The 26,421-nt window shown below is 36.7% G+C and overlaps 1 long non-coding RNA gene across 2 annotated transcripts in view; it reads left to right on the top strand.

Moving 5' to 3' along the window:
* The first annotated feature begins 23,106 nt into the window (after positions 1-23,106).
* LOC146763784 (uncharacterized) overlaps positions 23,107-26,421 on the top strand; it is a 30,548-nt gene continuing 27,233 nt past the window's right edge. For both annotated transcript variants that reach the window (XR_014951541.1, XR_014951540.1), the window contains exon 1: positions 23,107-25,445. This is a non-coding gene — a long non-coding RNA (uncharacterized LOC146763784). The remainder of the gene's footprint in view (positions 25,446-26,421) is intronic.

The raw sequence follows: 26,421 nt of genomic DNA, 5'->3' as shown, positions 1-26,421 counted from the left end.
AATGAAACCATCCAGTGTGGTCTTTTTCATTAAGGGTAGTTTGTCTAAATCACCTAGATTGCCTTTAAAATCATACTAAATTTGATTAATTTTTGGCCTTTTAAAAAATTTAGTCTTTATTTTAGTTGGATGTAGGTTTACTTCTATCTACAACAAAATTCTTTATCATCTCCCTGAACACAGAAAAGGACCTTACAGTAACTGCAAATTAATATTGCGAAAACTCTCTTTAGCTGGGTACTGTGCTTTAATTCCCTTAAATGTGAAAAGCAGAAATGGATTTATAGAGGTCTTGGTGATTACACCTAAGAGGTCTTTTACAAAAAGTTCCTTTCCCAGGTCTTTTAGGTCCTTAAGCTTCAGAGGAAACACAATAGGGTGCAACAGATTGTCAGTTGCTTTTACATATCTTCTATAAACAATACTTGCTTCCAGATATTTCCTAATAATTAATCTGTACTTAAGGAGTTTTTTACCATTAATATGGAGTTGCAACATGTTTTTTCCTCAGAAAGCCTAGACCAGATATGGAGGCCATCCAATCTACTGAAGAAAGGGCTTGATCTGAGAAATGCTCACTTTTTGAGGAAAAATCCAGTGGGGTTTTTTTCCAAACCAGTCTGTTAAACCAGTGTTGCCCACTTGGGAAAAAAAACATGGAAAGTCACCTATTATGTGTGATGCCTGTTTTAGTTTGCAAGGATTTTTGTGCCATCAGAAGTGCCATTTTTCTGTACACAAGAGGCATGCCAAAGGCTTGTGAACATCTTACTGAAAGTATGTTTAAGACACAGTCACACTATTTTGTGTATTAGATTACTAACATTTATCATTCCTCTGCTGTCCCAAAACATGGTGTTGTTTTGCTCTAAATGGCTTAGAGAACAAAACTAACATTTTACCATGTATTTTTCAGAAAGTTACTAAAGTGGTCAAATATTTTAAAAATATTTCTTCTTGTGTCAGCAATCTGATTAAAAGCAGTAGTACCAGTGTAGAGCTGCTGAGATTGATCAGTGAGTGATAAATTCTATCAAAATACATCAGTGAAGTCACTGCTAACCAGGAGAATCTTCATCCTAAAGAGGTACACTTCTTTTCTGGTTCCTCCTAGTACTGACCGCAGGCTACACCTGAATTATCTTTGTGGAGCCAAGTTAAAATCTGTGATTAAACAGCAGTTTTTATTGTCCATTGCACAAATGTCATACTATCTTGAATATTTTTTTTAATTTTAGCTGTTTTTACTGCTATATAAAACTCAGACTTGTTTTTTCATACTCTTACCAGCAGGCCCTGGATGAAGCTATCTATTACCTGCAAGTAGTCAAACTTTTCTTGCTTTATCCATGGAGGAAGCAAGACTTCTGCTATAGCTGGGTCTCTCCTTTTCCAGTACACTTTGTTAAGATGCTTCTGATGAAAGTCCCACCTGTATGGGTATTAACTGTATGGCTGCAAGGCAAAAGTCACGTCCTCCTGCTTTTCTTTCTTTTTTGTTTTATTCATTTCCTTCTCACATGCCTCTTTGGGCTAACTAGATAATAATCCTAGTATGGATACTTCTCATTTCACCCTGCAGCAGGAGAAACACACTTTAGAGACAGTGATGTACTCAAGGCAGATTTTTCTTGCTATTAATACTTTAAGTTCTTGCCTTTGGCAGAAATTTGGAAAGTACCACATTCTTAGTGGGGCTAGAGGAGACCAGGTGGGGTTTCTTCATCTTCAGAGTGATTGACACACCTGCTGTGTGAGTAATTACCACAGTGTAATTACACTAGGGTTGAGCATCTAGACTACTAAACAAAAATGTTCTAAAAAAGTCCTCTGCTTGTAGATAGAGGTTAGATTGGTTTATTTATCTATTTTAAAAATCTGTATGCTGTAGTGAACATATATCACTCAGTTCCAGTTTTAAGCCTGCTTTGACCTGCTAACCATTGTGGCTTTCCATTGCAGATATCTATTTTGATTTCTGCATCTTTCATAAAATTATTATTATTAACTCACTAAGCTGCCACCTGCTTCTAATATATGCCCATTCAATAAGGTTTTTATTGAGGTGCAAGCAAGGCATCTGCAGGGTGTTTTTAAAATTGAAGGGTATCAAGGTGTCCCTATTTCAACTGACTTAACGTTTATTGCATTGATGTGCTGTTGTTATAAATGTGACTGTCATAGGAAGAATCCCCTTAAGACTAGAGGTGACTGTAGACCATGTGGAGTCACTAAATACATCTTTTATTTAATCTCTACTGGTTTCCTGATTACTGCTATCTGGAGCATAAGAAGTGACCCAACCTGTCTGACATTTTGCTTGTAAAGCCTCACAGATGAGATCAGGTGGCACATTTGTGCATCCACCACAAAAGGCCAAGAAAAGCTTGCATTAAATATTCCTTGGTCTATTGTGCAGACCCTGTACTGCCAATTGTACAGCCTTGGGCTTAATAAAGGAATGGGATCATCTCCTGAATTTCAAAGGTGAAGCTGAGGTCTACACTTACTAACATCTAAGATATTGAACAAAAGTGCTTTTCAGATTACCTGAAATATTTTGAAAAACACCGTTTTCTGAACTGATCAATCAGGGTGTGACTTAGTTCAAGTAAAGGTACTGCATTAGCACAGAAAAGAACTTTTGCTATTTTATTTACTGAGATAAAATCAGAGGTAGACAAGAGCTGAGCAACTTTTTAAAATATTTACATTCTCTTTTGTTATTTTTGCTGAAAAAAATTTCATATATTTAGAGTATTTTTTGCTTTTCTATGCAAAGGTGTGAAGTTATGCTTTTCAGACTATGTGGCATACTACAGCATTGTTTTCCTTTGTGAGTACTAAAATGTTTGCTCCAAACTTAGAGGTAAATAAGTAATAAAAATGCAGCACATTAGCAGTTGTGTAGGTTTTCTTTTCATATTTTTTCTCCTCCAGAAAAGGAATCAACTGCCAGATTGAAATTTTTTGTACTGCATGTGTTACTTAATGTAGAAAAAAAGATTGGCTTCTTTCTGGGTAAATTTTTAATTCTTTAGGTGTTGCAGTTAGTTTATCCTGGACTGATGGTATTTATTTGTAGTTTCATTTAAAACCAAGGGTTTTTTCCTCTTTTATTAAGCAGACTTTGTACATGGAAAGGCTTCTGCAGGAATTAGCCTTATACATGTGATTAGAACAGTTGATAAGGAGCAATGTTCATGTTTCATGAAGAGATTTAATTCTTCTTACAAAAAGGATTACAGGAATCCATAGTGAGTTAACATGTACAAATTGGTATATTTGAAGCACAAGTGCCAGAATAATTTCCAAATCCAGCAGCAAAATGGTAAAATATCCTGCTGGTCAACATCCATGACAAAGTCACCATCCATGACATGAAGGCAAATAGAGCTCAAGCTGAATCAGCATGAAGTACACATCACAACACACAATTATCTATTTGCACAAGTGAGATGTTTATATTCAATATGTGTATATATGTTCATATATATTCAGTATATATTATACTGAATTTATTAGGATTTTTCAGAGATGGACAACAGCAGTAAACAGCATCTATTGTCATTTTTTATTAGAATCAAATTTTCTCCAAACCATGGAATATGTCTAAAGAAAATTATCCAACTCTGGAGAGCCTTGTGTTAGAAGTAAGATTACAAAGTAACTATAATTAGACTAGATCACAAAAGATAATATCCTACCTAAAAAAGGGAATATTTTCTAGTGTGCTTTTTAAACTAAAGTGAAGGTGTGAAGTGTGTGAATATTTAATTGTTCTGAAAGTACTTACAAATCTGATGTTTTCTGAATAGCATTCTGGCCTCTGAATTAAGTGTGAATTAAGCAGTAAAGGGGATAGATCTTGTATCTTTCAGTTAGCAGGGATGAGGAAGGCTAAGAAGTTACCACTCTTAAAAAAATATATATATGACCAAGGGTATTTGCTATCTACTCAAACCATATCAATTTTCACATGAACTTTGTTATTTTTGCAAGTCTTTGCTGTTCAGTTGATGGGTTCAAAGTTTATAAGGACCCATTGGCAAGTAACCTTGGATGTTAAATGAGCATAAAGTGAGAGTGGACTGGTCTTAGTAGTGTGTTTTAGAAAAGAATGACCACAAAAGGCATGGAAGAGCAGATAAATGAATGGATAGTTAGAAATTAATTCAAAGATGTGTCTTCCTGTATCATAGAAAATTAGAAAGAGATACTATGCTATATATAAAATTTTCTCAAGTAAAAATCAGTTTTTCCTAAAATTACTATAATCTTGGAATATTTCCTACCACTGGACTGAGTATTTCCATTACCAGACATGCTCATATAAATACAACAGTAATGCCCACATGCAAATACCTATGATATCACTATTAATATTTTAGAATTGCACAGAATAGCCTTCCATGGTCCACTAAAAAAAAAATTACTGAAATTTTGCCCTTACCTTTTAGTGATTGTTGTTGGACTGTCTTTCAATCTGATGGCATTATTATTGCTGGCTGTTCCCAAGATTTGCAGTATATTTATTCTTCAGCTTTGTTTACCTTTCATGCTTGCATTTTAGCTGACCAGACAAATAAGAACCACACATAGAATTGTTCAGGTGGGTTTGAAATTGAGCAGAATGAGTCCATCTATCCACAAGTGGGAACTTTTGAGCCATGGCCTTTGGAGACACGTAATCATTAGTCAACAAATAGTCTTCTCACTGGTGATTGATGTACTGTGATCCTTCTCAGTAATCCTTTCTGTGATTATTTTAAATTAATTGATGAGGGAGATTAGTAGGAGTGTTTATGGACCAAGGGAAAACCCAGCCTTAAGGGAATATATTTCTGCTGTTTTCTATTACCCTTTCTTTTTTTCCTCTCTTTCATGTAATTACTACGTAGGAAGAAAATATTGACTCATTTCCTGGATTTGCCAGGTACACCTCACTGCTGAGGTTTTTTACACCTACACCTAAATGCAATCTTAAGAATGACAAATTCTGAACCTATTGTCTCAAGAAGCAGAGATGTTTTCATGTCAGTGTGCTGCTGGATCTAGTTGAGGCACAATCAAACAAGAACAAGGCAAATGACTTTGAAATTACTCGTGAACCTTTCTTCCTGATCCAAGGCCTTTGACAGTAATCCTGTTGTCATTCAAGTAACCCTGGACACATAGCTGCCTTTTTGTAAAACTGCTACTCAATATAGTTATGTATCATTAATGATACTTGATATAACATAAAATTAGAATTGTATAGATTGACCATATTTGATCTTGACTGCAGCCTTTTATCAAAATTAAAGCTTCAAAGTTTTCTGAGCTAATTTGAACAAGAAGAATTGCTTTATACTACATCAGCACTTTGCCACATGTGATTATTTTTCATGTGACAGGAGAAACCCCAAAGACAAATGTATCTCTTTACAAAACTACTGTTTCTTACATGAAATGGTTTTTCTCAGAGGGAATCTTCAGCTTACAAGATTTTTGTGTTGTAGTATCTCAGTGGCCTATTCTACTTAAAGTTGAAGAGCATTTTCTGTTTAAGAAAAGCCTTTTCTCCTTCGAAGGACTCAGATTTTCTGTTTAGCTTCACATGATTGCATACTTGTTTTCACATTCCAAAATCAGAGTAATATGAACTAGATGTTCCCAGCAGCTAGTCTGTATTCCTCAAACCAACATAACAGGAACAAATTTTCTTAGAGCAGAATTTACCACCATTTTGGCCTTTGCCTGTGAGACGAGTGCAGGCAATGTCTTCAACATTATAATATTCAACTAGTTTATGCCACCAAGAATCCCTTCAGAGAGAGGTAGATTTAAGCTTCTGTCTAAAAATAACTGGTTATTGAGTGTGGCCTTGAACCCAGTGTTCCCTGCAGAGAATGGGGGGTATATATGGGGTAACCATTGACACAGCAGAGATGAAGGAAGGGAATTTAATAATATGGCTGAGATGAGGCTGTTGAACTTTAGTCCAGGAGGAAGGAGGAGAGAAACAGGGAAATATGGTACAAGGACAGAACAAGGTTTCACTTTAAACCCCTTCATTTTGAATGGTTTGGGGTTTTTTTGCTCAAAGTTATCTTTTAAGCTGTCCTGACAGCCCTCTGTGCAACTTTTTCCATCTAAGAGGATGCTAAATCATTAATTCTTCTGAACTGATTTTGCAAATTAATATATTATTAAATGTAGCCATATATAAAAATATAAAACTCTCATCTTATGTAAGGGACACAACAAGACTTCTGATTGGAAATATTTCTGCTGTCTATTTACTTATACCTTTATTATTTATACAAAGACAGCTATACATACGAGCTTGCAAGCACAGGGAGAAGGATGGATTTCTTCATGTTGCCATATGGAAAATTCATAGTCACCTCAAAAGCAAATACTTTCAAGTCTAGCAATGCATGAAATTATGGCATTTTAACTCTTTCAGAGTGGATAGAAAAGCAGTCAAGCAAAACTTGAGATGTCATATATTTTTCTGAAAAAATCAGAGTTCTAAGTGGTATATCAATATATATATATATATATATATATATATATATATATATATATATGACTGAGAAATTAGACTTTGCATCGTCAGTAGGTCTGGCATTTCTGGCACACTGGTGTCCTCAGACCCAGAATCAAAACAATGACCATATAATGAGTCCATCAACCAAATTTCTTGCTCTTTTTGCTCTGGGATAATCTGTATGGCTCTGTTTCTGACAATCTTGATGCTTTTTCTTTCTTGGAATTCAAACTGTATTGGAAAGAGAGGCCTGGCAATCAACTGAGACATACAACAAATAGAAACATACTGAATTTTCTGGGAAAGCTGAGCTGGAATCAGTCTGATTCAGAACTACTTCATACCAAATGGTACAAAAGGAACAAGAATGCTGCCAAAGGAAGAGATGTAAGGCCAGAAATTCTTGGATTCACTTTGCATACTGAACATTTGTCTTCTCCCTTCAAAGTAATGAATCAACATTATTTTCCTATACCTTCACACCTCATTGAGTTCCTGGGCAAAGTCTTATTTCCTCTGATTTAGCAATAAGCTGCTTGACGTGCACTGATACAGGTGATTACCCTCCTATTGTCACTGTCCTTCAGTATTTGCTTTAAGGCTGTGTTACATTCAAGAGGAAGCCTATCTCTTTTTACAAGTATTAATCATCCCTTACTCAGAAGTCCCGGTGTGGGTGCAGGTGAGCTGTGCTCAGGAGGCATTGCCCTCAGCAAAGGTGTTGTCTCACAAATGTGTGCCAGTTGTGCCACTGCTAGGCCCAAAAGGAGCAATTAAAAATAAGGCTTAAAATATAGCCCTGCCTGGATAAAAGACACTTAGGCTTAATGTAGGGCTGAAATTAAGAAATGAGATACTCAATGAGGGATGAGGTCTCTCAACAACTAGGGTGGAAATAGAATTGTGCTACCTGTACAAAATGCAGCTGGGGTCTGTCTCCTCCTGTGGAAGGACTGCTTGTCTCTTGGTTTTGATGTCCTTTGAACATCTTTGTTTCTGCTCTCAAGATAGTGCATTACATGACTGTAACTTGCAGACTAGTTTTCATTCAAGGATGGCTGTGGGAAGAATATTGGTATGTAGCCATGGCTCCTTGTAAGATACCCTTCATAAGGTATCTGAACTGCCCTCTGGAAGAGACTATCTGTCCCCATTCACTGTGTATTTAGTGAGCCAATTGCATTTTAACTTCTGAAAAAGCATTAGTACTTTTCAGCCAGTTTGCATGTTTTACTGGGATATTTATGCTTTCATCCTATAGATATTTTCTCCTCACTTTGAAAGGAATGTATTTATTTTTGTTTATTATTACGGGTATGATAACACTGATATTACATTTGAAATGTGTTCTCTTTGGTCTCAGCAATAAATAGACAATTTGGGACAGTGTAGTTTCTGCAACAATATTCCAGTCACAGGAAAATCATAGTCCTGAAAGGTTATTTTTAATGCAGTATGTGAGATCTAGCTAATCAGGACCAGCAGACATAAAATACATCCTCAGCAAGATGAGTGCTCAACTCTAAATGATCCTTAGAGCTTGGCATCACCATGGTTACTCATGATGTGGTAGGAACTGAACGTGACAAGTTTGGCTGCAGTTCATGTCTTTTCAAAGTGTGAAGATTTTTGGGAGTTCCCTTCCAAAATATACACTGCCTGCAGAAATACCAGACAGTGGTCTAAAATGTGAACAGTGGAAATGAGGAATCCTGTTTTCCTCTCTGTACTTCAAGACTGAGTTTTAAGGACTGATTTCTAGCTCTGAAAAACATAAGCAGGCTTTTTTTTCCCTGTCCTTGAGTACCTATTATGAGAACTGTAGGAATGTGGTATTTCTGAGGCCTCTGTTCCATTCAAGTTTCTTGGTGCATTGATTCAAAGGTAGTTTTTCAGGGAAGGTAAATATGCTCAGCCTTTGCGCTGATCCCAGTGTACAAGTTTCTTATTAGTTTCTCAGTGTTCTGCACTGAAAAAATGCTGTTGTGCTTTTAGTCTCCCTTTGCATCCATCCTTCCTCCTTAGAAAATGAGAGGGATGGGGGGTTTCTTGCATAATGAAGGATCAAAGGATCTTCATCCACATTCATAAACACTATTTGAGATATTTTAGATGAAAATAAAAGGGAAAATTTGTATATTTTTGTCCTGTAACATTCTTAAGAGGCTGCATTAACACTGCACATCAGAGTGAGATTTCACAGTATGGCTTCTGGGTGAAAAAATGAGTTAAAAGCTTTTAATCAGACCACTATCCTCAGTAACATGTGGGGAGTGTGATCTGTGCCAGTGAAATGGGCTGGGTTGTGAACAGCCTTCTAAAATACAGAACAGCAACCTCAGCAGCTCAGTCTTTAACATGTTCTTGGTGACTGACTTGCCCTGCATCACAGAAGTATTTCTTGGTGGTGAAGTGTGTCTAAGCCATTATAGATCTCTGTTACCATTTTTGTTTGTTTTCTTCTTCTCTTTCAATCATTGTGGTGTGTGAATTTTTTAGTCACTTTAATTTATAAATTAAAGAAATATAATTTTCTTTAATTAAAAAGGGAGAGTTACAGTGTCTGACCTTTTCCAGAAAAGTAATTATTTGTATATTATTTTGATGATTGCTCTATATATAGTTGGTTAATATATAAAATAGCAAAATAAAAAATCACGTCTGTAGATTCTTTGTAGATTGTTCTCTAGAATGTCAAATGTAGTAAGAAATCTCATGAATCTTACAATCGTACAGTAATAGCATAAAATCTTACAAAAATGGGATCTCATGAATTCCCCCTTTCTTGTGGTCATTTATCGTCGCTAGACAAAATGCCACACAAAAATGATGTAAGTTACAGTCTTTGAAACACATAATAATAACTTCAGGACAGGAATAAAGTAATGGGATATGTAAAGGTATGCAAACTCCTTATCTTGGATTAAAGAAATTCTTGTAGGTAACAAATTATTTCCAGCTACTTTGATGATTCCTCCTCCATGTATTCAAACTCTTTTCCAATAAATATTTTCACTGCAAATGGCATGAAAGCATGAAAAGAAAAAGAATGGTAGCAGAACAGTAGTGTCACAAAGAGAAAGCAGACAAATTTACCAATGGAGCCATATCTTCTCTATCAGGAGTGGCAGGGAGTCTCTGACAAATGTGTGATGGCTATTCTGAGAGACTCAGCAGACCCTGGCAAAATGAAATCAGGAGCTGTCTCTTCTGTAAAACTGCAGACCTGTTTCTGTTTAAGAAGAGTTCAACCATCACAGCATATATGGGTTTTCTGTTGGTGATGTTGCTCTTTCGCTTGTTTATGGAAGGGATGGAATTTGAGGGGTTGCCACCAGATACAATGACAGCATGATTTTTCCTCTCTGCTCTTGATTTCTTGACTTGACACTACACAATGTTCTTCCTTGTATTATGGGACTAAGCCTGAAGCAGAGTTTTCAAAGTCTTATTGAGGAAGGGCCAAATAGGGAATGGGACATCATGCTAGGGAGTAGGCATAAAATGTGTCTGCTCTGTGACTTGAGATGGTAAAGATTTACAAAGTACTTTTCCAAGTTCTTGTTAAAGTTCTGCGGGATATGCTTGAGATTTCCTGCTCTCTGTCACCCTGAAGAAAGCCCATACATTGCAATAGTTTTAACTCAAGGGCATCTGTGTCAGAGTCATTAAGCAGAAAAAAATACTCTTACAAATAGAGACCACAGGATCAAGCAGCATATCTAATTTAACTGTCTCTTCTGGGAATTGGAAAAAAAATACTCAAGTTTTAACACTGGATGGGTGTTGTCATTTCTGACAGCAGCAGAGCTCTGGAATTTGTATTAACTGTCAAAAGTTAAATTACTGTACTGTTTTTACAGTTGGGATAAGGAAATCCTCATTGAGAATGAATGAGTCATAAAAAGAGCTAGGTTTATGCACAGTAATTAACTTCTTGTTGTCCTAGTGTATGATCTGTTAGCTACTGGCACTAAGCCATCATGATAGAGGACATAAAAGTACCTGTTCTGCCTATTTCTCCTTTTTAGGTGAAAAGAGCAGAAATTCTACATATCCTTAATATGCAAAGTTTGGATTTTTTTTTCATATTAGTTAAAAAAACTAATACAAAAATAGTGAAGAGAAGAAATAATTCACTAAGCAGTGAAGAGAACAGCAGAAGATCAATGCCATATGTGTACAGCAATATATACAGTGTATGCAGTGTATTTTGTAGATCCTAACCTATAAGCTAGTTCTGAAGTGTGTGATTATACTAGAGTGCTCCTCTTTGCAGAAATTTCATTGGCCTCTGTGAAATATTTCTATGTGCAAGGAGGTAAAAAATCCTTTCTGGACAGCACTGATAAATTAATGTTTGCAAGGTAAAGACAGTAAAGAATTAGACTTCCTTATATTTACAGTTTTTTCCCTGTCCTTAGGGCTTGTTGAATTTATATGCAGTACAAATCATTTACTGAAGCTCAAGTCTATGAAAGATACTCCACCAAAAATATGTACAATGCCAAAGTTTTAGAAAGTGATCACATTTTCTGGTTGGTTGTCTTTATTTGAGTTGCACTTTTGCTTTTAACCTATTTATTTAATGGATATATTTGGACTTGTAATAAGCAAAATTTCTTCCTGACTTATATTTTGCAGAATTGAGATGCTGTATTAGGAAAGGCAGAGAAAAGGAACATATGTGAAATAGGCATGTAAGTTTTAATTTAAGACAACAATATAAATATAAATTTTCTTATGAATGAAATGTTGTAGAACTCCTGTTCATTGTTAGCAAATAAAAACAAAGCACATTATAACATTAAAATGGTGAGAACTTTGTGACTGATATAATTTTGCTGTTAAAGGATGACCTACAAAAGAAAAAATAGGATAAATTAATCCCACATTTAAATTGTAAATATTTCTCTTAAGTTTTTGCATTATGATTTTGTCAAGAGTAATAATATGTATGTGTGTGCTAAAACACCTTCTTATCCACACAGTGTATATTTATAGTTTCCTTATACTATGTTAAGAAGTTAAATAATGTGCTTCACTTCATTATTTTTTTTAAAGCAAAGTCTCATCACTGTGCTTTGATTTGTACCCGTAGCCTGTCAAAACATGCTGGGAAGAGGTGGGTGAGAAAGGCCTGAAAGCATCCACTGGGCTCAAAGGGTGTCCCTGCAGCATCATGGGCTGACATGTGACCCAAAGGGGCAGCAACTATGGAAGTGCCCATTAGCTAATTCCGTGACATCAAATATACATAGGAAATTGTCCTAGTTTAGGACAAATTTGGGGAAAACCCTCTAGGAGCCTGTAGAAAACAAACCCCCACGGCCCCTCCCCATCCACCTGGTTCAGGAAATAATTTTCTCTGAGAGAAGTGGAAAAGAACCTGTTTATTTAAGAAACAAAGCACTCCCCAGCACCAAAAAAAAAGAACACCAGATGACAACCAAACTCTTTCACCACTCTGAAGAGATGACAAATCCAGAAAGTCTTTCCTGGGAGTGGTTACCCAGGTCTGGGCACTGGGGATTGCTCTGGGCACTGGGAATGGCTGCTGCAGAGCACAAAACACAGGCTCTTGGTGCTCCTCGGTGTTTCCCAGGTCCCAGTCTGGAGCAGGTTGGATGGTATTCAGGAAAAGGAAAGGAAAAGAAACAGTCCAGGGAAAGAATTGGACTGCTAGCTAAACTAACTAGAAAGCAAAGGCAAAAGCAGAAGCAAGAGCAAGCAAAGAAAAGCAAAGCAAAGCAAGCAAAAGCAAGCAAGCAAGCACCAGCCTTTTCTAGACAGCAGACCATGGGGGGAGGTGAACCGGCTGATAACAAGGCAGAACAAAGCTTCACTTTCCGAGTCAGTTCTGAAAGCACAGAACATAATGTCAAATATAAACAGAACACACGACTGAACATACAAACACCATAACGTCACCCTAGGACAGAAATGTCTTTTTAACTTTTTAAAACTTTTTTAACTTGGCATTTTTAGATGCCAGAATGTGGTGAAAACCCAAGTCTTGAGTATTAAAAAAAATAGATAATTCATGAAAAAATTGGACAGTTATGGGAAAATCAGTCAGTCCCTTAAAAATGAATATTTTGGCAAACTATAAAAAAAGAAAAAAAAATGAGTCGGGCTCTTTAGCCTCTGGGTTGATATAAGATATACAGATTTTTTTTTTTTACCTCTATATATATAGGAAATTTTTGGTTCTTTCAGCTCTTGATATTGATAATGCCATGTATGAAAATAGCTTTTCTATGGTTATATTAAATGAGCCACACTACAGGTGTGAAATTTTTGGAGTAGGTGGTATTCTTTTCTAGATGACAGTTTCTGTTTTGTCTTACTCCTTAATGACTGCACTGTTTTTACAGTGTGTTCTCTTTTCCAATTAACATAGAAAGAAAATATTGGTAATTGGAATGAATAGAGAATTATTTTATTTGTAAGTATTCTCTGTATTGATATTTCCCAGAGGAAATGTTTTCAAAAGTTAAGTTATCATAGTAATTTTCTGTATATCTTGGTATATTGGAACTCTTAGTTTGGAGTACATGTAAGAAATTATGACGTCACCAAATGCCAAGTCCATCACCAACACAGGGATCCCTTATATGAGAATTACTTTCTGGAGTAAAAAATTACTAAGTCATCACAGAGAAAACACAGATTGATTACTTCCCTTCACTTCCAGGATACGATGAATCTCAAAACAACATTAATAATATCTCCTTTATGTTTAAACTTACACATGCTTTAATCTGTGTGCCATGCAGTACTTTTCTCAAAAAGAAATGCATGTAGGTCTGGGGTTTACTTGTAACTTCATTGTGTACCTTCCTAAGAGCATTAATAACTTGATGACAATAAAGTTATCCTGTGACTGTTCTCTTAGATTAAAACTATGTATCTATTGCTTGAGTATAGTTGGTGTCCATCCCAGGCTATACTAAGACTTAAGAAATAGAAACTACTCATTGCAGCACCTAAAGCAAATTTTTTGTGTTATTCAGACTATAATTTCCTACTGAGGAGTTGCTCATTTGGCTTGCAGAACATTCATGTACTTTACAAAATTATAGGTAGCAACCTTTTTTGTTTTTTTTTTAATACAAGCAACCTGCAAGCAGAATATTTCTAAATGCTACCTAATCTGCTGAAGGAAAGCTATGGATCTATGCATTGATCTAAACTGAAAGTCTTTCTTTTGGCAGGGCTGTGTTTAACAGGAAGTTACCTCTAAATGCATTGTATTTATACAATAATCCAGACTCTTGCACAACCATAGTATTTTCTACTCCTTGGAACGTAACTCTTCAAAAGATTCAATTTCAGAGGTTACCCTAACTCCTCCCAATCAACAGTAATTAATTTTAGAACTCTCAGGAATCAACAGAGGGACAAGTGACAGTTAAAACCAGAGATATGATGGTTGTCCAGGGTTTTTCATGGGAAAACCTCATGGATGTTTTTGCCTTCACATGGAACAGCCCCAAGCCTCCTTTGCTAAGGAACTCATGGGAGTGGATTCTTGGTTATGCTAAGTAAGATGCATCACAGCAATGATAGTTTATTTATCTCACTCTGAATCCCAAATTTCCTGGAGATAGAAGGATGAGAAAGTTTTCTGATATTGATGGAAAATAATAAGAACTTTGAAAGTCAGGAAGAACTAATCATCAAGTGACTTATTTGATGTTCTTTTTCATTAAATAGTCAACTTATAGGGCTTGAATACAATTGTCAATTAAATTGAAAGCTACTATATACCTCATTTTAGCAGATGAGGAATAGTCAAACTTAAGTGTTCAATGAGATTTAACTTTGAATTAGGTTCCATAAAGTGAGATGGAGTTATCTCACATTGTCATTCCAAAGCATGAGAAGGGAATTTGTCTACTGTTTCTGGTACACCTCCATCTGCCTTATTATTCATACATTTAGTAGGAGAAGAAGGAGGTGATACCTAACAGGAACTCCCACAGATTCAGGCTAAAAGCAGCTTTTCCAACAGCAAAGGAGACAAAGGGGAGTCAATTCCTTTCCCTGACCTTCTCTTTGAGTGCAATTTCACCAATTCATGCAGCAGGGCTCTGCTGCAGTCCTCACACATGGTGATAACTTCAGAAGACTGATACATGCTCAGACAAAGAGTTTGCTTTGTAGCCTCTTGGCTTTTGACATACAGCCAGTTGCAGTCTGCCCTTTAACAAGGTCCAGGTTTGTTCTGTTCTTAAACCAAGCTATAGATGGATGTAAATAGTGACTTTTCCTCTTGATTAAGGTAATCTCTTCAGATTGTTCATGTCTGTTTTTTGGAAACTTGGCAAGTGGTTGTGCTATTATTGAGACTATAAGGTTATAAAATATCAGGACTTTGTGTAATGACTTGTAATATAATTTTTCTTATCCTTTCTTTTAAGACAGTAGTGGTCAAGCTTGGGGCTACATTGTATCAATGAAGACCAGGAAAAATTCTATGTTTTTTTCTGAGTATGCTATATATGTTGATTTTCTGGAAACTCATTTTTTTCAAGTTGTCTTTGGGCTCCTACCTGAAACCTTGAAGTAGGTGTTATCTAATACACTACCTACAGTCAACAGTGAGGGATACAAACTTCTAGGGGATGACTTAGGCTTCGAGATCACAAAATCTGAATTTTTAGTCATTTTGACAGTGTCATTTCTTCCCTGCTCTGCCACTCACACATCTCCTAAAACTTTGTTCTTCTCCATGTCAGACAAACTCATACTTTCAGATTGCTCCTTGCACCAGTCCTTGATGTTCCCCTCCCTTTCCCCTAGGAGAAAATCTGCCTTGTCTCTGACTCACTGCTATGTTTAGCCCCCTCCTGTTGTTGAGTGTTTGTCCCACCAGAGCCAAGATTGTTTCCTCACCCCACCCCTTGTTTTGTGACTGGACCAAATCTATTCCTCATACTCTACCTCTCTTTCGCTGAGACTTTTTATACCTCTTTGAAGATTACCCATCATGAAAAGCCATAATTAACATAAATGATAAAATATGCATTAGTAGGAGATGAAACTCTCAAGTGCTGTTTCATACTGTCTGTATCTCAGTTTTCAGGTTTCTCCTGCAAGTCCAAGCAAGCAACTCAGTAAGCTCAAAGTATTTAATATTGTGTATGTTGTTCTTTGCTTTGGTTTGCATTATTTGACAACCATTTTTCAGGTTCGTTTTAAGAAACTTTCAGTAGTGCCAAGTTCTCTTGAAAATTCAGTACACTCCACTGAAGTATTTTTGGGTATGTGTCTGTGCATGTGTGAATATATACATAAAAATATTATATATCTACTCCTGTACACATATTTACCCCTCCATTACGTTAAGGCGCTTTGTATTTCCTTATCTAAGGTAACTGGTGCAGATATTCAGGATAAATAGAGCAGTTAATAAAACATGTTTTTTCAGAGTGATTGCTGATATATGTTAAACACAGTTTCTGTGGTTACTAATATTTTTAAATTAGTAGTTATTACTTAATGAGGATATCTAGTGAGAAATGGCCAGAACTGACCAATATTCATCATGATTGTTAAGATGAACACCAAATGAGCCGTGTGACCTCACTGACTGTGGGAGCTGCATAGATCTTTGCAATGTGAATATGACTGGATGATATAAGGGAAAGAAGATCCCTATATACTGCATTGTGTGTACCATTGTTCTCTTCTCCCAGCTAACCTGGGTGTTGATTTTCCTTCTACAAAGCATGTGATTGGGTGCTGTGCCAACACTGTTGGTTTCACAAAGAGTGAATGTTGGTTGAAACAGTTGTGCACTGCTGAGTGCACACAGTTGTGTGTTCTCCAAAGGCAGAATAGATGCGTGCCCTAAGGGCAGTCTCTGCAGCCACCTGGGGGAGGTATTTGTGCCAAAAGAGGTCAATCTTCATTTCTATCTCTGCCTGTAGGAATATCTTTATGTGAAATCGCAGTCCTCTTGAGACAGTATCCCTAACACAGTGCTATTTCCAGTTGGTGTTCAGCAGTGTGGTGCTTTGTTGAAATGTTGAACACACAAAGTGTTCATAAGTGACCATAAGAATAGCCATATTACAGAAATGAAGACCCTGCATGAAGTGTGTTTCTGTGCAAGTCCCGTGGCTGTGTACTACCATGATCCCAGGCTGATAGGTGCCTGAATGGGCCCTGGTTCAGCTGTGGAGCAGGAGTTCTCCTACAGCCCCTGCTTGCCATGGCCCTGCCAGGCCTCCTAGTAGGGAAGTGGCTCAGGACCCATCTTGCAGCTGGGCTTCCTGCACTCCAGCATGAGGGAGGTGTTTGCAAGTGCAGGGGTCTCTTCAAAAACTCCTGCAACTCAGAAATGCCACTGGCATTTTTGGTGGTTTCCCTGGACTGCTGTCCTGCCAAAAGATCTATTTTGGTGGTTCCAGTGGATCCTGGGGTTTAGCTTTCTCCATGCCACTTGTCTTCTTTCTAGCCATCTGTCTTTTATTGAGGGACCTTTCCCCGTGAGTGACTTTGGGATATCTGTATTTGGTCCACTGATCTACAGATTGCTGTAGTAATGGCTATATCTCATATCAATGAGAAATATTTATTCCTTCTTTTAGCTGAAAGAATGAAGTTGCTCTTTGGTCTCCATTTTTGTTTATAAATTTAATCACAATGAAGTCATTCATGGCTCAAGACTGATTTGAGAGTCAGGGTTCTCAGGCATTTTCCTACATTTGTGACACTGATTTTCAGTAAGACCTCAGACAAGCCACCTGAGTTTTCTGTTTCAGCTGTTCCCATTGTAAAATGGGAACCATAATCTATTGTCTTGCTAAGCACTTTGAAACCTATGGGTGTTGTGGGTATGGTTGCACAATACTAATTATTTAGTATTAACTTATTTTGTGGATAATTTATTATCCACAAAACTATTTATGAAGTCTGGCTGCATATGTCAAGTATTTCTTAAATGTACTGTTTCTGAAATAAATGTGTTATACTACCAGGAAAAGCTGTAAACTGGAATACTGCCTTCATTACAGGAATATTTTTCTTTTTTGTTTCCCTCCAGATAACATTTCCCACTCATTATTTGGGTAAAATTTTCAATATTAGGAGCAAGCAACTTTGTTCCTTTCTAAAAGGCACAGTTTGGTATCTGCTGACAGTGGATCATAGGGCTTTGGGAATTTTTGCACTGTGGGTAGAGTCAGGAAGGACAAAGTAATATCTTTCTCTATGTAAAGTTTGGGCTTCAGTGAGATTTCTGGCTTACTAGGAATCTCTAAGATGTCCTATGGTCTTAAGATTTTGTGGTACTGTGACAACACTGTATGTTATTGTACAGCTTCTGGTACATCACTCCAGGCCCTTGATAGGATGCAAATCTAGGTTTGCAAGAAAGTCCTCAAAGTGGCAAAACAGAACTGCCCTCCTTGTTTCCTTCCCTTTTATAACTCATTCATTCTGCCACAAACTTTTTACAGAGTCAAGGCCCTTTGCATAGCATCACTTATCTTCAAGAAAATATTCTGTTGAATCAACATCATCCTTTTTGTTTTCTGTCTTCTCCTTTCACATTCCTTGGTCAAGTATTGGCTTACTTAATCCAGTATGAGTTAAGTAGATTCAGTTGAAACTCGGCTCCTTTTGTATATCGCCTTGCAATCTAAGGAAGAGGCTTGTTTTAAAATAATCAGTCTATTAATTTTGCATTAATGAACAGTCTTACCTGCAGGCACAAAGTAAAACTTGCTTTCGTCCCATGGTTATTCTCAGGTTCATAATATTTATGTACTATATTTCTATGCTACCTGATAACAATTGCCAGTGTAAATTTAAGTAGCCGTGAGATAGTGAAATTAACATCCACTACCTTTGTCCCCAAGGGACCACCCCAGAAGTGAGACTAGTTGGATCTTGTGAGTGTCTCAAAGCACATTCACTTTCACTGGCCCTGCCCCTTACACAAAAGCTCAGGAGGGAATGTTTCAAAATTTCCTTATACCAAAGGCATAATTTGATGGGTAGCTGAGGTAGGTTTTGAAATGTGTAATACCACTGTAGCTGGTGCAAAGCATGTGGAACAGACCCAAAATTAGCCCACAGACTTTAATTGCATGATGACTCAGGTAATACTCCTTGCAGATGAAGTTTTTCTCCTCCTCCTCCTCCCTCCATCTGCTTAAAAAATATTGTGCTCCATATTTTTATTTATTTACCAAACCCTAATTGCTTGCATTGAGCCATTTCAGGCTCCACTTTATCTGATTTAGATTTTTATTTAATTTCTATTTCTGTTTTTCTAGGCAGATGTCTAAACAGCATGTTGGTGCTGAGTTAGGGTGGACATGTAATAGTGAAATTGAAAGACTTGTGTCTGGCTTCTTTTTTAGAAGATTTCTAACCTTCACCTTCACAAAAGAAGTTGTATTTGTCCTTTAATAGACTAATCACTTCATCTCATAGTATTTTCTAATCAGAAGATCAGGAGTACACTTTGCAAATGAACTAAGTAGCACTTAACTTTTCCCAAAAAGAAACATATGGATTGTTTTTACAAATAAACATTGAAAAGTAATAATTATTTATACCATTAGAGATGTTTTCATAGGACTGAAACACTCCATCAGGTTTGACAACTTGCACACAAAAGCTTTTTAAGTTTAAAGAAATTCAGTTTAGTTTTATTTACAATCTAAACTTTTCTCCAAATTAAATAATCTTAGTTTCAAGCTTTTAAACCAAATGTTCTGGAAAGCTTGGTGAAAACTACATGAATAGGCATTATTTTCCTGGTAAATATTTGTCTTTAATGAATTTTCATTTTCTGATGAAAGAGAAGTATTTTGAAAAATTCCTAGCTTGATGCTTTCTTGCTCAACCTGCTCCACAATTACATGTAACAGGTGTGTTTTTGAAACCATCCTTTAATAATGGAAAACTCAAAATTCTCCTTTGTGTGGTCAATAGGCACCAAGCTATTGTATCCATATTATGACACCTCTGCACTGGAGATATCATCTCATCCCATAACACCTTATAAGTCTGACACCTTTTATACTTGGGCTGTTTCTATGGGTGTCCCCCTCTTTTTTAAAGATGCTAGTTTTCCTATCTGAACTTCAACAGGTTTATGGTTTTCACAAAGCTGGTTTTCCTCATGCATCTGGTCTATCTAACAAAATCAGGAAAAGCCACAGATTTTCCAATATTACGTGGAAGGATTTTAGTAAAATAAAATGTACTTTCCCATGTCCACATGCTTGTCTCTTAAACACCCTTCTGCAAGACTCTCAGCCTCCCTTGGTGACACAGTGATTAAGCTCATTTGAGGATTTATTGTTAGATGTTGCATGCCAGGGATTTTCATGGATATGAGTCACCAGGAAATCTTATAGCAACTTGATCTGTGATTTGTCAATAATCACAGACAATAATCTACTCAATAATGAGTAGATGGCCTGGGACTAAAGAAGTCTTGAAGCTCATCTAGCTCTTTGGATTTAGATTTCAAACTATTATTCATGGTCACTTTCCCATCTTGGACAAACTTATTTAGCTATTGCAAATAATCACAGCTGAGAAGGTGTTGTTTCTTCTTTTTATGTAATTTCTGTCTTCAAAGAACACCAACAATTGCACTGGAACACTTAACATGTTATGTGTTGGCAGCCAGTAACAGTCCTACCTGTTGGATATCCATGGTAGAAAGGGGATGAGTTGGTTAAATCTCTGCCATTGAAAAGCAAATCACATCAAGAACATTTGTGTTTCTTGGCAGCATTGAACTACCAAGATGTACTGGGGTGCCGTAAGAGAATAGTTGCATTTTGTAATTGTTACCAGATGATAAATTGTCTACACCTGGTGAGCTAACACTAGCCTTCTTCTCCAAAACTACTGACCTATGAACTGTCCAATACCCATTGTGTAAGAAGGCGAACTGGAAGTTCATCAACCCTAGTCCCCTGCCAACTCAGCCAGGTCACCTGGAATACTGGGGTCTTAACCAACAGGGACCACCAGACTGACCCTGAAGACAGAAGAATGCATGTGTAAAGGGTAGGGAATACATGTTAATGATTTCAGGGAAATTGTTATCATATATATGTTTGGTTTGGGACAACTGATGAACATGTATGTAGAATACATATAAACAGCACCTTTCCTGTACTCAGCATGCATGGATTTGGGAGGAGCTATTCACCCATGCATCTGGCCAAATATAGAATATTTTCTTCTTAATGCTACATTGATGTTAAGGAGGTTTGTTTTTTTTTTTTAATTTTATTTGATTTTTTTTCATACACAATGAACAAGTTATATAAGAGCCTTAAGCATGAAACAAAAAACCTAAGATAACAGATGCAATCTTATAGAAAACCCCACTATCTACTAAATGTTGTTTGCTAATGCATGTTGATGGAGTGTTTTAAGGGACACCTGAGGCCCATTTCTGGCTTGCTAGGCTCTTTACAAATAGAATTGTATGACTGTCCTGTCTGAAAACAAGGAGTATCCAAAATATTTGCTACAAAAGAGATTCAGCTGCAAGTAAAAAAGATTATTAGTTTGTTGTTATGGTACACTCAGGCATTTGAGAAAAGCCTGGAAATAGGTAAGTTTTTCAGATCTTCCACTCCATACAGTGGTTTTGAAGCAGTGTGTGAGCGGCTTGTCTAAGTGCACGTAGTGGCCTCTAGACTACTTAAATCCATCTTTCACATACCAGACAGACACAAGGAAAGCAGTCCTTGCTTGGGTTTGGGTCTGCACTGACAGGTTTGTTGCCTACATACACAGCTGATCTGACCCCAAGAGTGGCCTTGCAATACTCTTGAGGAGACAAACCACAGATATTCACCAAGCCCAAATCAGGATTTGTGCTGCTTCTTCACAGCTGGTGAGCTTGGTACTTACAGCTCAGAAAGAATAGGTTACATGCTCTCAGTAACAGAAAGAATCCCTGAGGCTATCACTATGAAACATCTACCACCATCTTTGTGCACTGGCTTGTCTCTTCACATGAGATGTGGCTTCAGGTATGTGGAAACATCTCCAGAATGATGGATATGTGCCATGGTGTTCTTTGGATTGAGCCATGTGCCTTTTGGAGTGGAATCTATCCCAGCCGTGGCTTTGTGTCCATATATATCACTATATATCACATGTATTCCTTTTTAAGCAACAGATTATCAGAGAGGCAATTTGCTCTTCAGCCAAATTTAAAATCTCCAAATGTAATTTCCTACAATGAATATGCATCTGAAAATTCCAGCATGTGCAAAATGTCCTTCTTATCTTCTTCTCCAAATGGCTGCTAATCAGATGAGGGGAATAAAAATTAATATAAAGCATATTTGGGCTCACCTCCCTGTCATCATTTAGTCATGGCTAGCCCTTATGAAAAAAGCAAAAAAATACCCCAATCAACCAACAACAACAACAAAATGGGCACTAGTAACACAAATGAGGAAATTGGATATTTTCCTTAATTTTATGGAAAATTAAAAGAAGAGAACAAATGCAACAGATGTTGAGTATTCTCTGCCACTTGAATGACAAAATTTTTGTCATCTCATCAATAAAAACTTTTTAAGAGAGAAAATAAAATCATCATGGTACTAATGACTGAGGGTCATAAGAGAGAAAATTCATAAATAGGTGAAATAATTATCTCCCTGCAGACTTCCTGCTGCCAATATCTTGCATCTCTATAGGAAAATAGATTTGATGGTATACAGATTAAGAGACAGTACAAGATGGTAAGTTAGCTTTAGAATAAGCAGCAGAAAAACTGTGGTTTACTATCTTCTGTAGAATTATGTGGAAGGCTCTGTTGATTCTCCTATGGAAACCTCAGTTGATTCTTATATTGCAGACTTTGTAGAATGGAATCTTAGCCCGTGGGATATATTAAAAAAGGGAGGAGGGAGAAGATGTGCAAGGATTTATTGATAAAGCATAAATAAAATCCAGCCGTTCTGCTAAGGGCATCTGTAAGTTGTCCTATCACTGTGCTTTGGCATCAGTTCCAGGAGCACCTCTAAGCCCTGGTGCACAGCACTGAAGTTTGTTCAATACAGAAGGGAGCCCTTTCAAAATCAAGGGCCTTTCAAAATCCACCTACACACAGCCATGATGAGGAATATAAACACACTCTTAGCTGTAATTGAATCTGGGCATGGTTAGAGCAAACCTCATTACTGAAAAGGGACCTGTGACACCTAGCTGAGATGCGTGAGGGGTACCTGAGGAATGGATGGGCTGCTCAGAGTAGCAGCGGGGACCATGGCAGGATCTTCTCAAGTTGTGTGCTAAGATTTAAACACAGGAAGATATCCCCCAATAACCAGTACTAATGCTCTGTATGTTTGAATGGAAAGGTCTGTGTTGGGCAGCCCTGCTCTGATGGACTGCCTTATTTTCAATTTTGGGAACCAAGGAATTGTTATTCCCCAGTCACATCCCTTAGGGATCTCCTCCTCTGATTGATGGCTCTACATGGGGCCACTGTGTGTGAAGGTGGATGCATTATATATATATATATATTATATTTGCATGCAGTTAAGTCTGGGTCTCTGCATATTCAGTCTGAAGACCTGCAGTTGGAGATGATGAATGGAAGGTCTTATTTCATATCTTAACAGATGATTCTACTGGACCTATAATCAAGCTAATAGGCTACTGATGAGAATGTCAGAGACATCAATAGACATTGAGCTTAGCTGTAGGGGAGAGCAAGCATCTGCTTGATCTAAGAAAGATCTAAATTAGAACTGAAAGAAAATAATTTTTTCATTAATAAAAAGTAAAGTGAACTATGCCTTAGGGCAGGATCATATTCAGGAGGTGGTGCTGTCCATAAGGAGTCCAGGAAAGGAGTCATGACTGTCCAGTGTCTTCAGAAGGAAAAAATCCACAGCGGCCTTACCATCCTGCACTACTGCATGGTGCCACAGATTCTCAGAATTTCCTGAGTTGAGAGGGATCTACAATGATCATCAAAACCAACTTTTAAGCAAAGGGCCTAACAGGGATAGAATCCACAACGTCGTCTTACTGACACCCTGCTCTAACCAACTGAGCCAGTCTCAGCTGCTCTTCAATGTGGTCCAGTCTCCAGTTATGCTGGAGGGGAAAAGTGCCCCAGAAACTGATTTTAGCTTGTTTCCATCAAGACTGCTTTCTTGCATTAAATGTGTATGTTTTTTTTGAGCAATAAAACATTTGCACTGTCTTTTGGCCTGTCCTGTTGAAATTATTTTTCCCTCTGCAAAGTTCTGGGAAAAACTCTTCTTCCATGTTATTGTCGAGAAGGTTCATGACCTCCTCTTGAATGTCTGATTTTCCTCAAGTGTTATTTTATTCTCTGCACAGTAAGGACTTTTTGTATTCTTCCTCATTAGAATAATCTATTGCAAGGTTTTTTGGAAACTGTGACAGTTTGTGTTATGTTTCTCTGTGATTGCTCTCTGTTCTAATAATACATTTCTGTGATAAGCACATGCAGCTGCTCAGCATTTTCACACTGCCTTTCCCTTAAAATCTATTACCAGAAGAGCACATTCTCAGCAGGCCAGAATAGATTAAAATAGATTAAAATTTTCTTTTTGTACAATTGTTTAATGTACTAGTTACAATTCAGTACCTTGTAATATTTCTTTGTGGTTTTGTAATGCTTCTTAGAGGGACCTACTGATTGAAAAAAATAATAATAATATGGTGATTGCAACTATCAGTTGCTTTTGGTACCTTAAGACTTCATTGGATGTTACAAATTTACAGAATTACCACTTCTCAGCTGGGAATCTGGTATTTGTAAAGGACACAAACATGCTACCAATCTGAGAGTAACATTTAAACATACACAGGCTGAAGTGAGTCGGTAAAACAGCCCAGTTCTATACGCTTTTGATTTTAGAGGAAAATACACCATTAGGATGGTGCAGCTCTGGTTTTTCTCCTTACTTTGAATTAATTAAATAACTTGCAATAAAAAGAATATTTCCTTCCGTGATTTTTTTAACCTCTGCCTGTAACACATATTAGAAAGATGTTAAAATAGCTAAACATCTCTAAGTAATTTTCATATTTCAAGTCAGTTAAAGCAATTTTATATAGATGACAGAAGCTAAAGATATAATAAATACGTATTATTGTATACAGAATGGGGCAAGTACATGTCTATTTCTTACTTCTTTTGCATAGAAGTGTCACAGTCATCATCAATTAAACTTGATTTACAGAGCACTCGGAGAGCAAGACAGCTGGATTTGCCCAGACTTACCTTTCTGTTGCATTTGTGAAAATTGGAAGTTCCTCAGCTTTGATTTGTATTTTGTATTACTTGTCAGCTTGTGAAGAAACATCTGTCTTATCTGTGTATTGCAGAAAGCCTACGCTTCAGCTGCTCATTCTGTCTATAGTAAAAAACACATAAACATTTTCAATTGGAGCACTTTTTGTTTTAAAAAATAAAACTCTACCATTCCAGTAATTCTGCATTTTTTCCCCTTTACTTATGGAGATCAAAAAAATACGGTCTGCTCCTAAAATTTAAACTTTCTTTTCTTTGTGTTCAATAGTCTTTAATTTTTAGCAAGGAATTATTGAATTATTTATGGAAGTTTTCTACGAAAAGCTCCTGAACTCTGCTATTTTATGTGGCTTTATTTTATCCCTACCTCCTGTTCCACAAAAAGATTCCAGATGAATTTATTTTCCAGCACTTAATTACTACCAGAGATCAGATGTTTGGCTGATTCATAGACAAACTTAGAGCCTTATTCACAGCTGTGGTTTTTCAAGTAGGAACTAGCTTCCTGATTTCACCTTCTTCCCTCTTGTGATCTGATTCTCTTTATGAGTAAGGGCTTCATCACTCTTCATTCTTATATGACTGCAAGATTTTTCACTGTAGGTAAGGTTGGGGTTTACTATTTTATATATATATATATATATATATATATATATATATATATATATATACACATTTATATATCTATGTGTGTATATTTTATCTACACACAGATTATTTTAATCAGGATATATTATTGAATTTTCTATAATTTTTTAAAATTTGTTTAATTTTCCTTTTAAGGTGGTGTGGTAAAAAATTATAACAGACTTTATAGGTAACTGTGGCAATATTTTTTCAGAGAATTCATTTTGGAAAAGGGCACTATTATGCTTTGCATAGTAACTCTTGAAAGAGCTGACATATTGTTTAAAGCTGACATTTTGTTGTTGTTAGAAAAGTAAGTAAGCACCATGCTCTCCCCAAAGGAAATTGGGGGTAAAATGGCTTTTGAAAGGATCGCTACCTGCATTGAAAGGTGGTATAATGTGTCCTCTGATCAGACACCCTGATTATTTATTCTTCAGTAATGAGCTTTCAAAGTGATAACCTGCAAAGGGTAATTTGATCAGTCAAAAAATATAGTGCTTCTAGTAAACTTGTATAGACAGTTGTGCAGAAAAGCAATATATAAACTCTGGAGAATACAGTGAAATTCACAGCAGCATGCATTTATTCCCACAAGATAAAAAGAGATTGCATCCCTAAACCTCACAGGGTTATCTCTAAACCTTGTTGCTCTGATGTCTGTCTTTATAACTTACTTGTTTTCAACTTATTGCTGTTGCTCAGAGGTTTCTCTCCTACCTATCAGACAGCCAAGATTATTCCTAACAAGCTTATACAGGATTCCCAACAGTACTGTGCAAGTATCAATTCTTTTAAAATATCACTTTGCAGGAGGTTTGTTGTTGGGGTTTGGATTTTTAGTGTTGATTTGGTTTTTTAAGCTGCAACAGACTTTTCAGACTTCAGCAGAGCCTTGAGTTAATAACAGTTATTATTGTTGATAGGTGACATAGAGCACAGTTGGAACATC

The sequence above is a fragment of the Lonchura striata genome, chromosome Z, assembly GCF_050655825.1.
Source record: "Lonchura striata isolate lonStrDom1 chromosome Z, ASM5065582v1, whole genome shotgun sequence".
In the NCBI taxonomy this organism is placed as follows: Eukaryota; Metazoa; Chordata; class Aves; order Passeriformes; family Estrildidae; genus Lonchura; species Lonchura striata.
The sequence above is the reverse complement of the archived record's forward strand: the minus strand, read 5'-3'. Positions and strand labels throughout refer to the sequence as shown.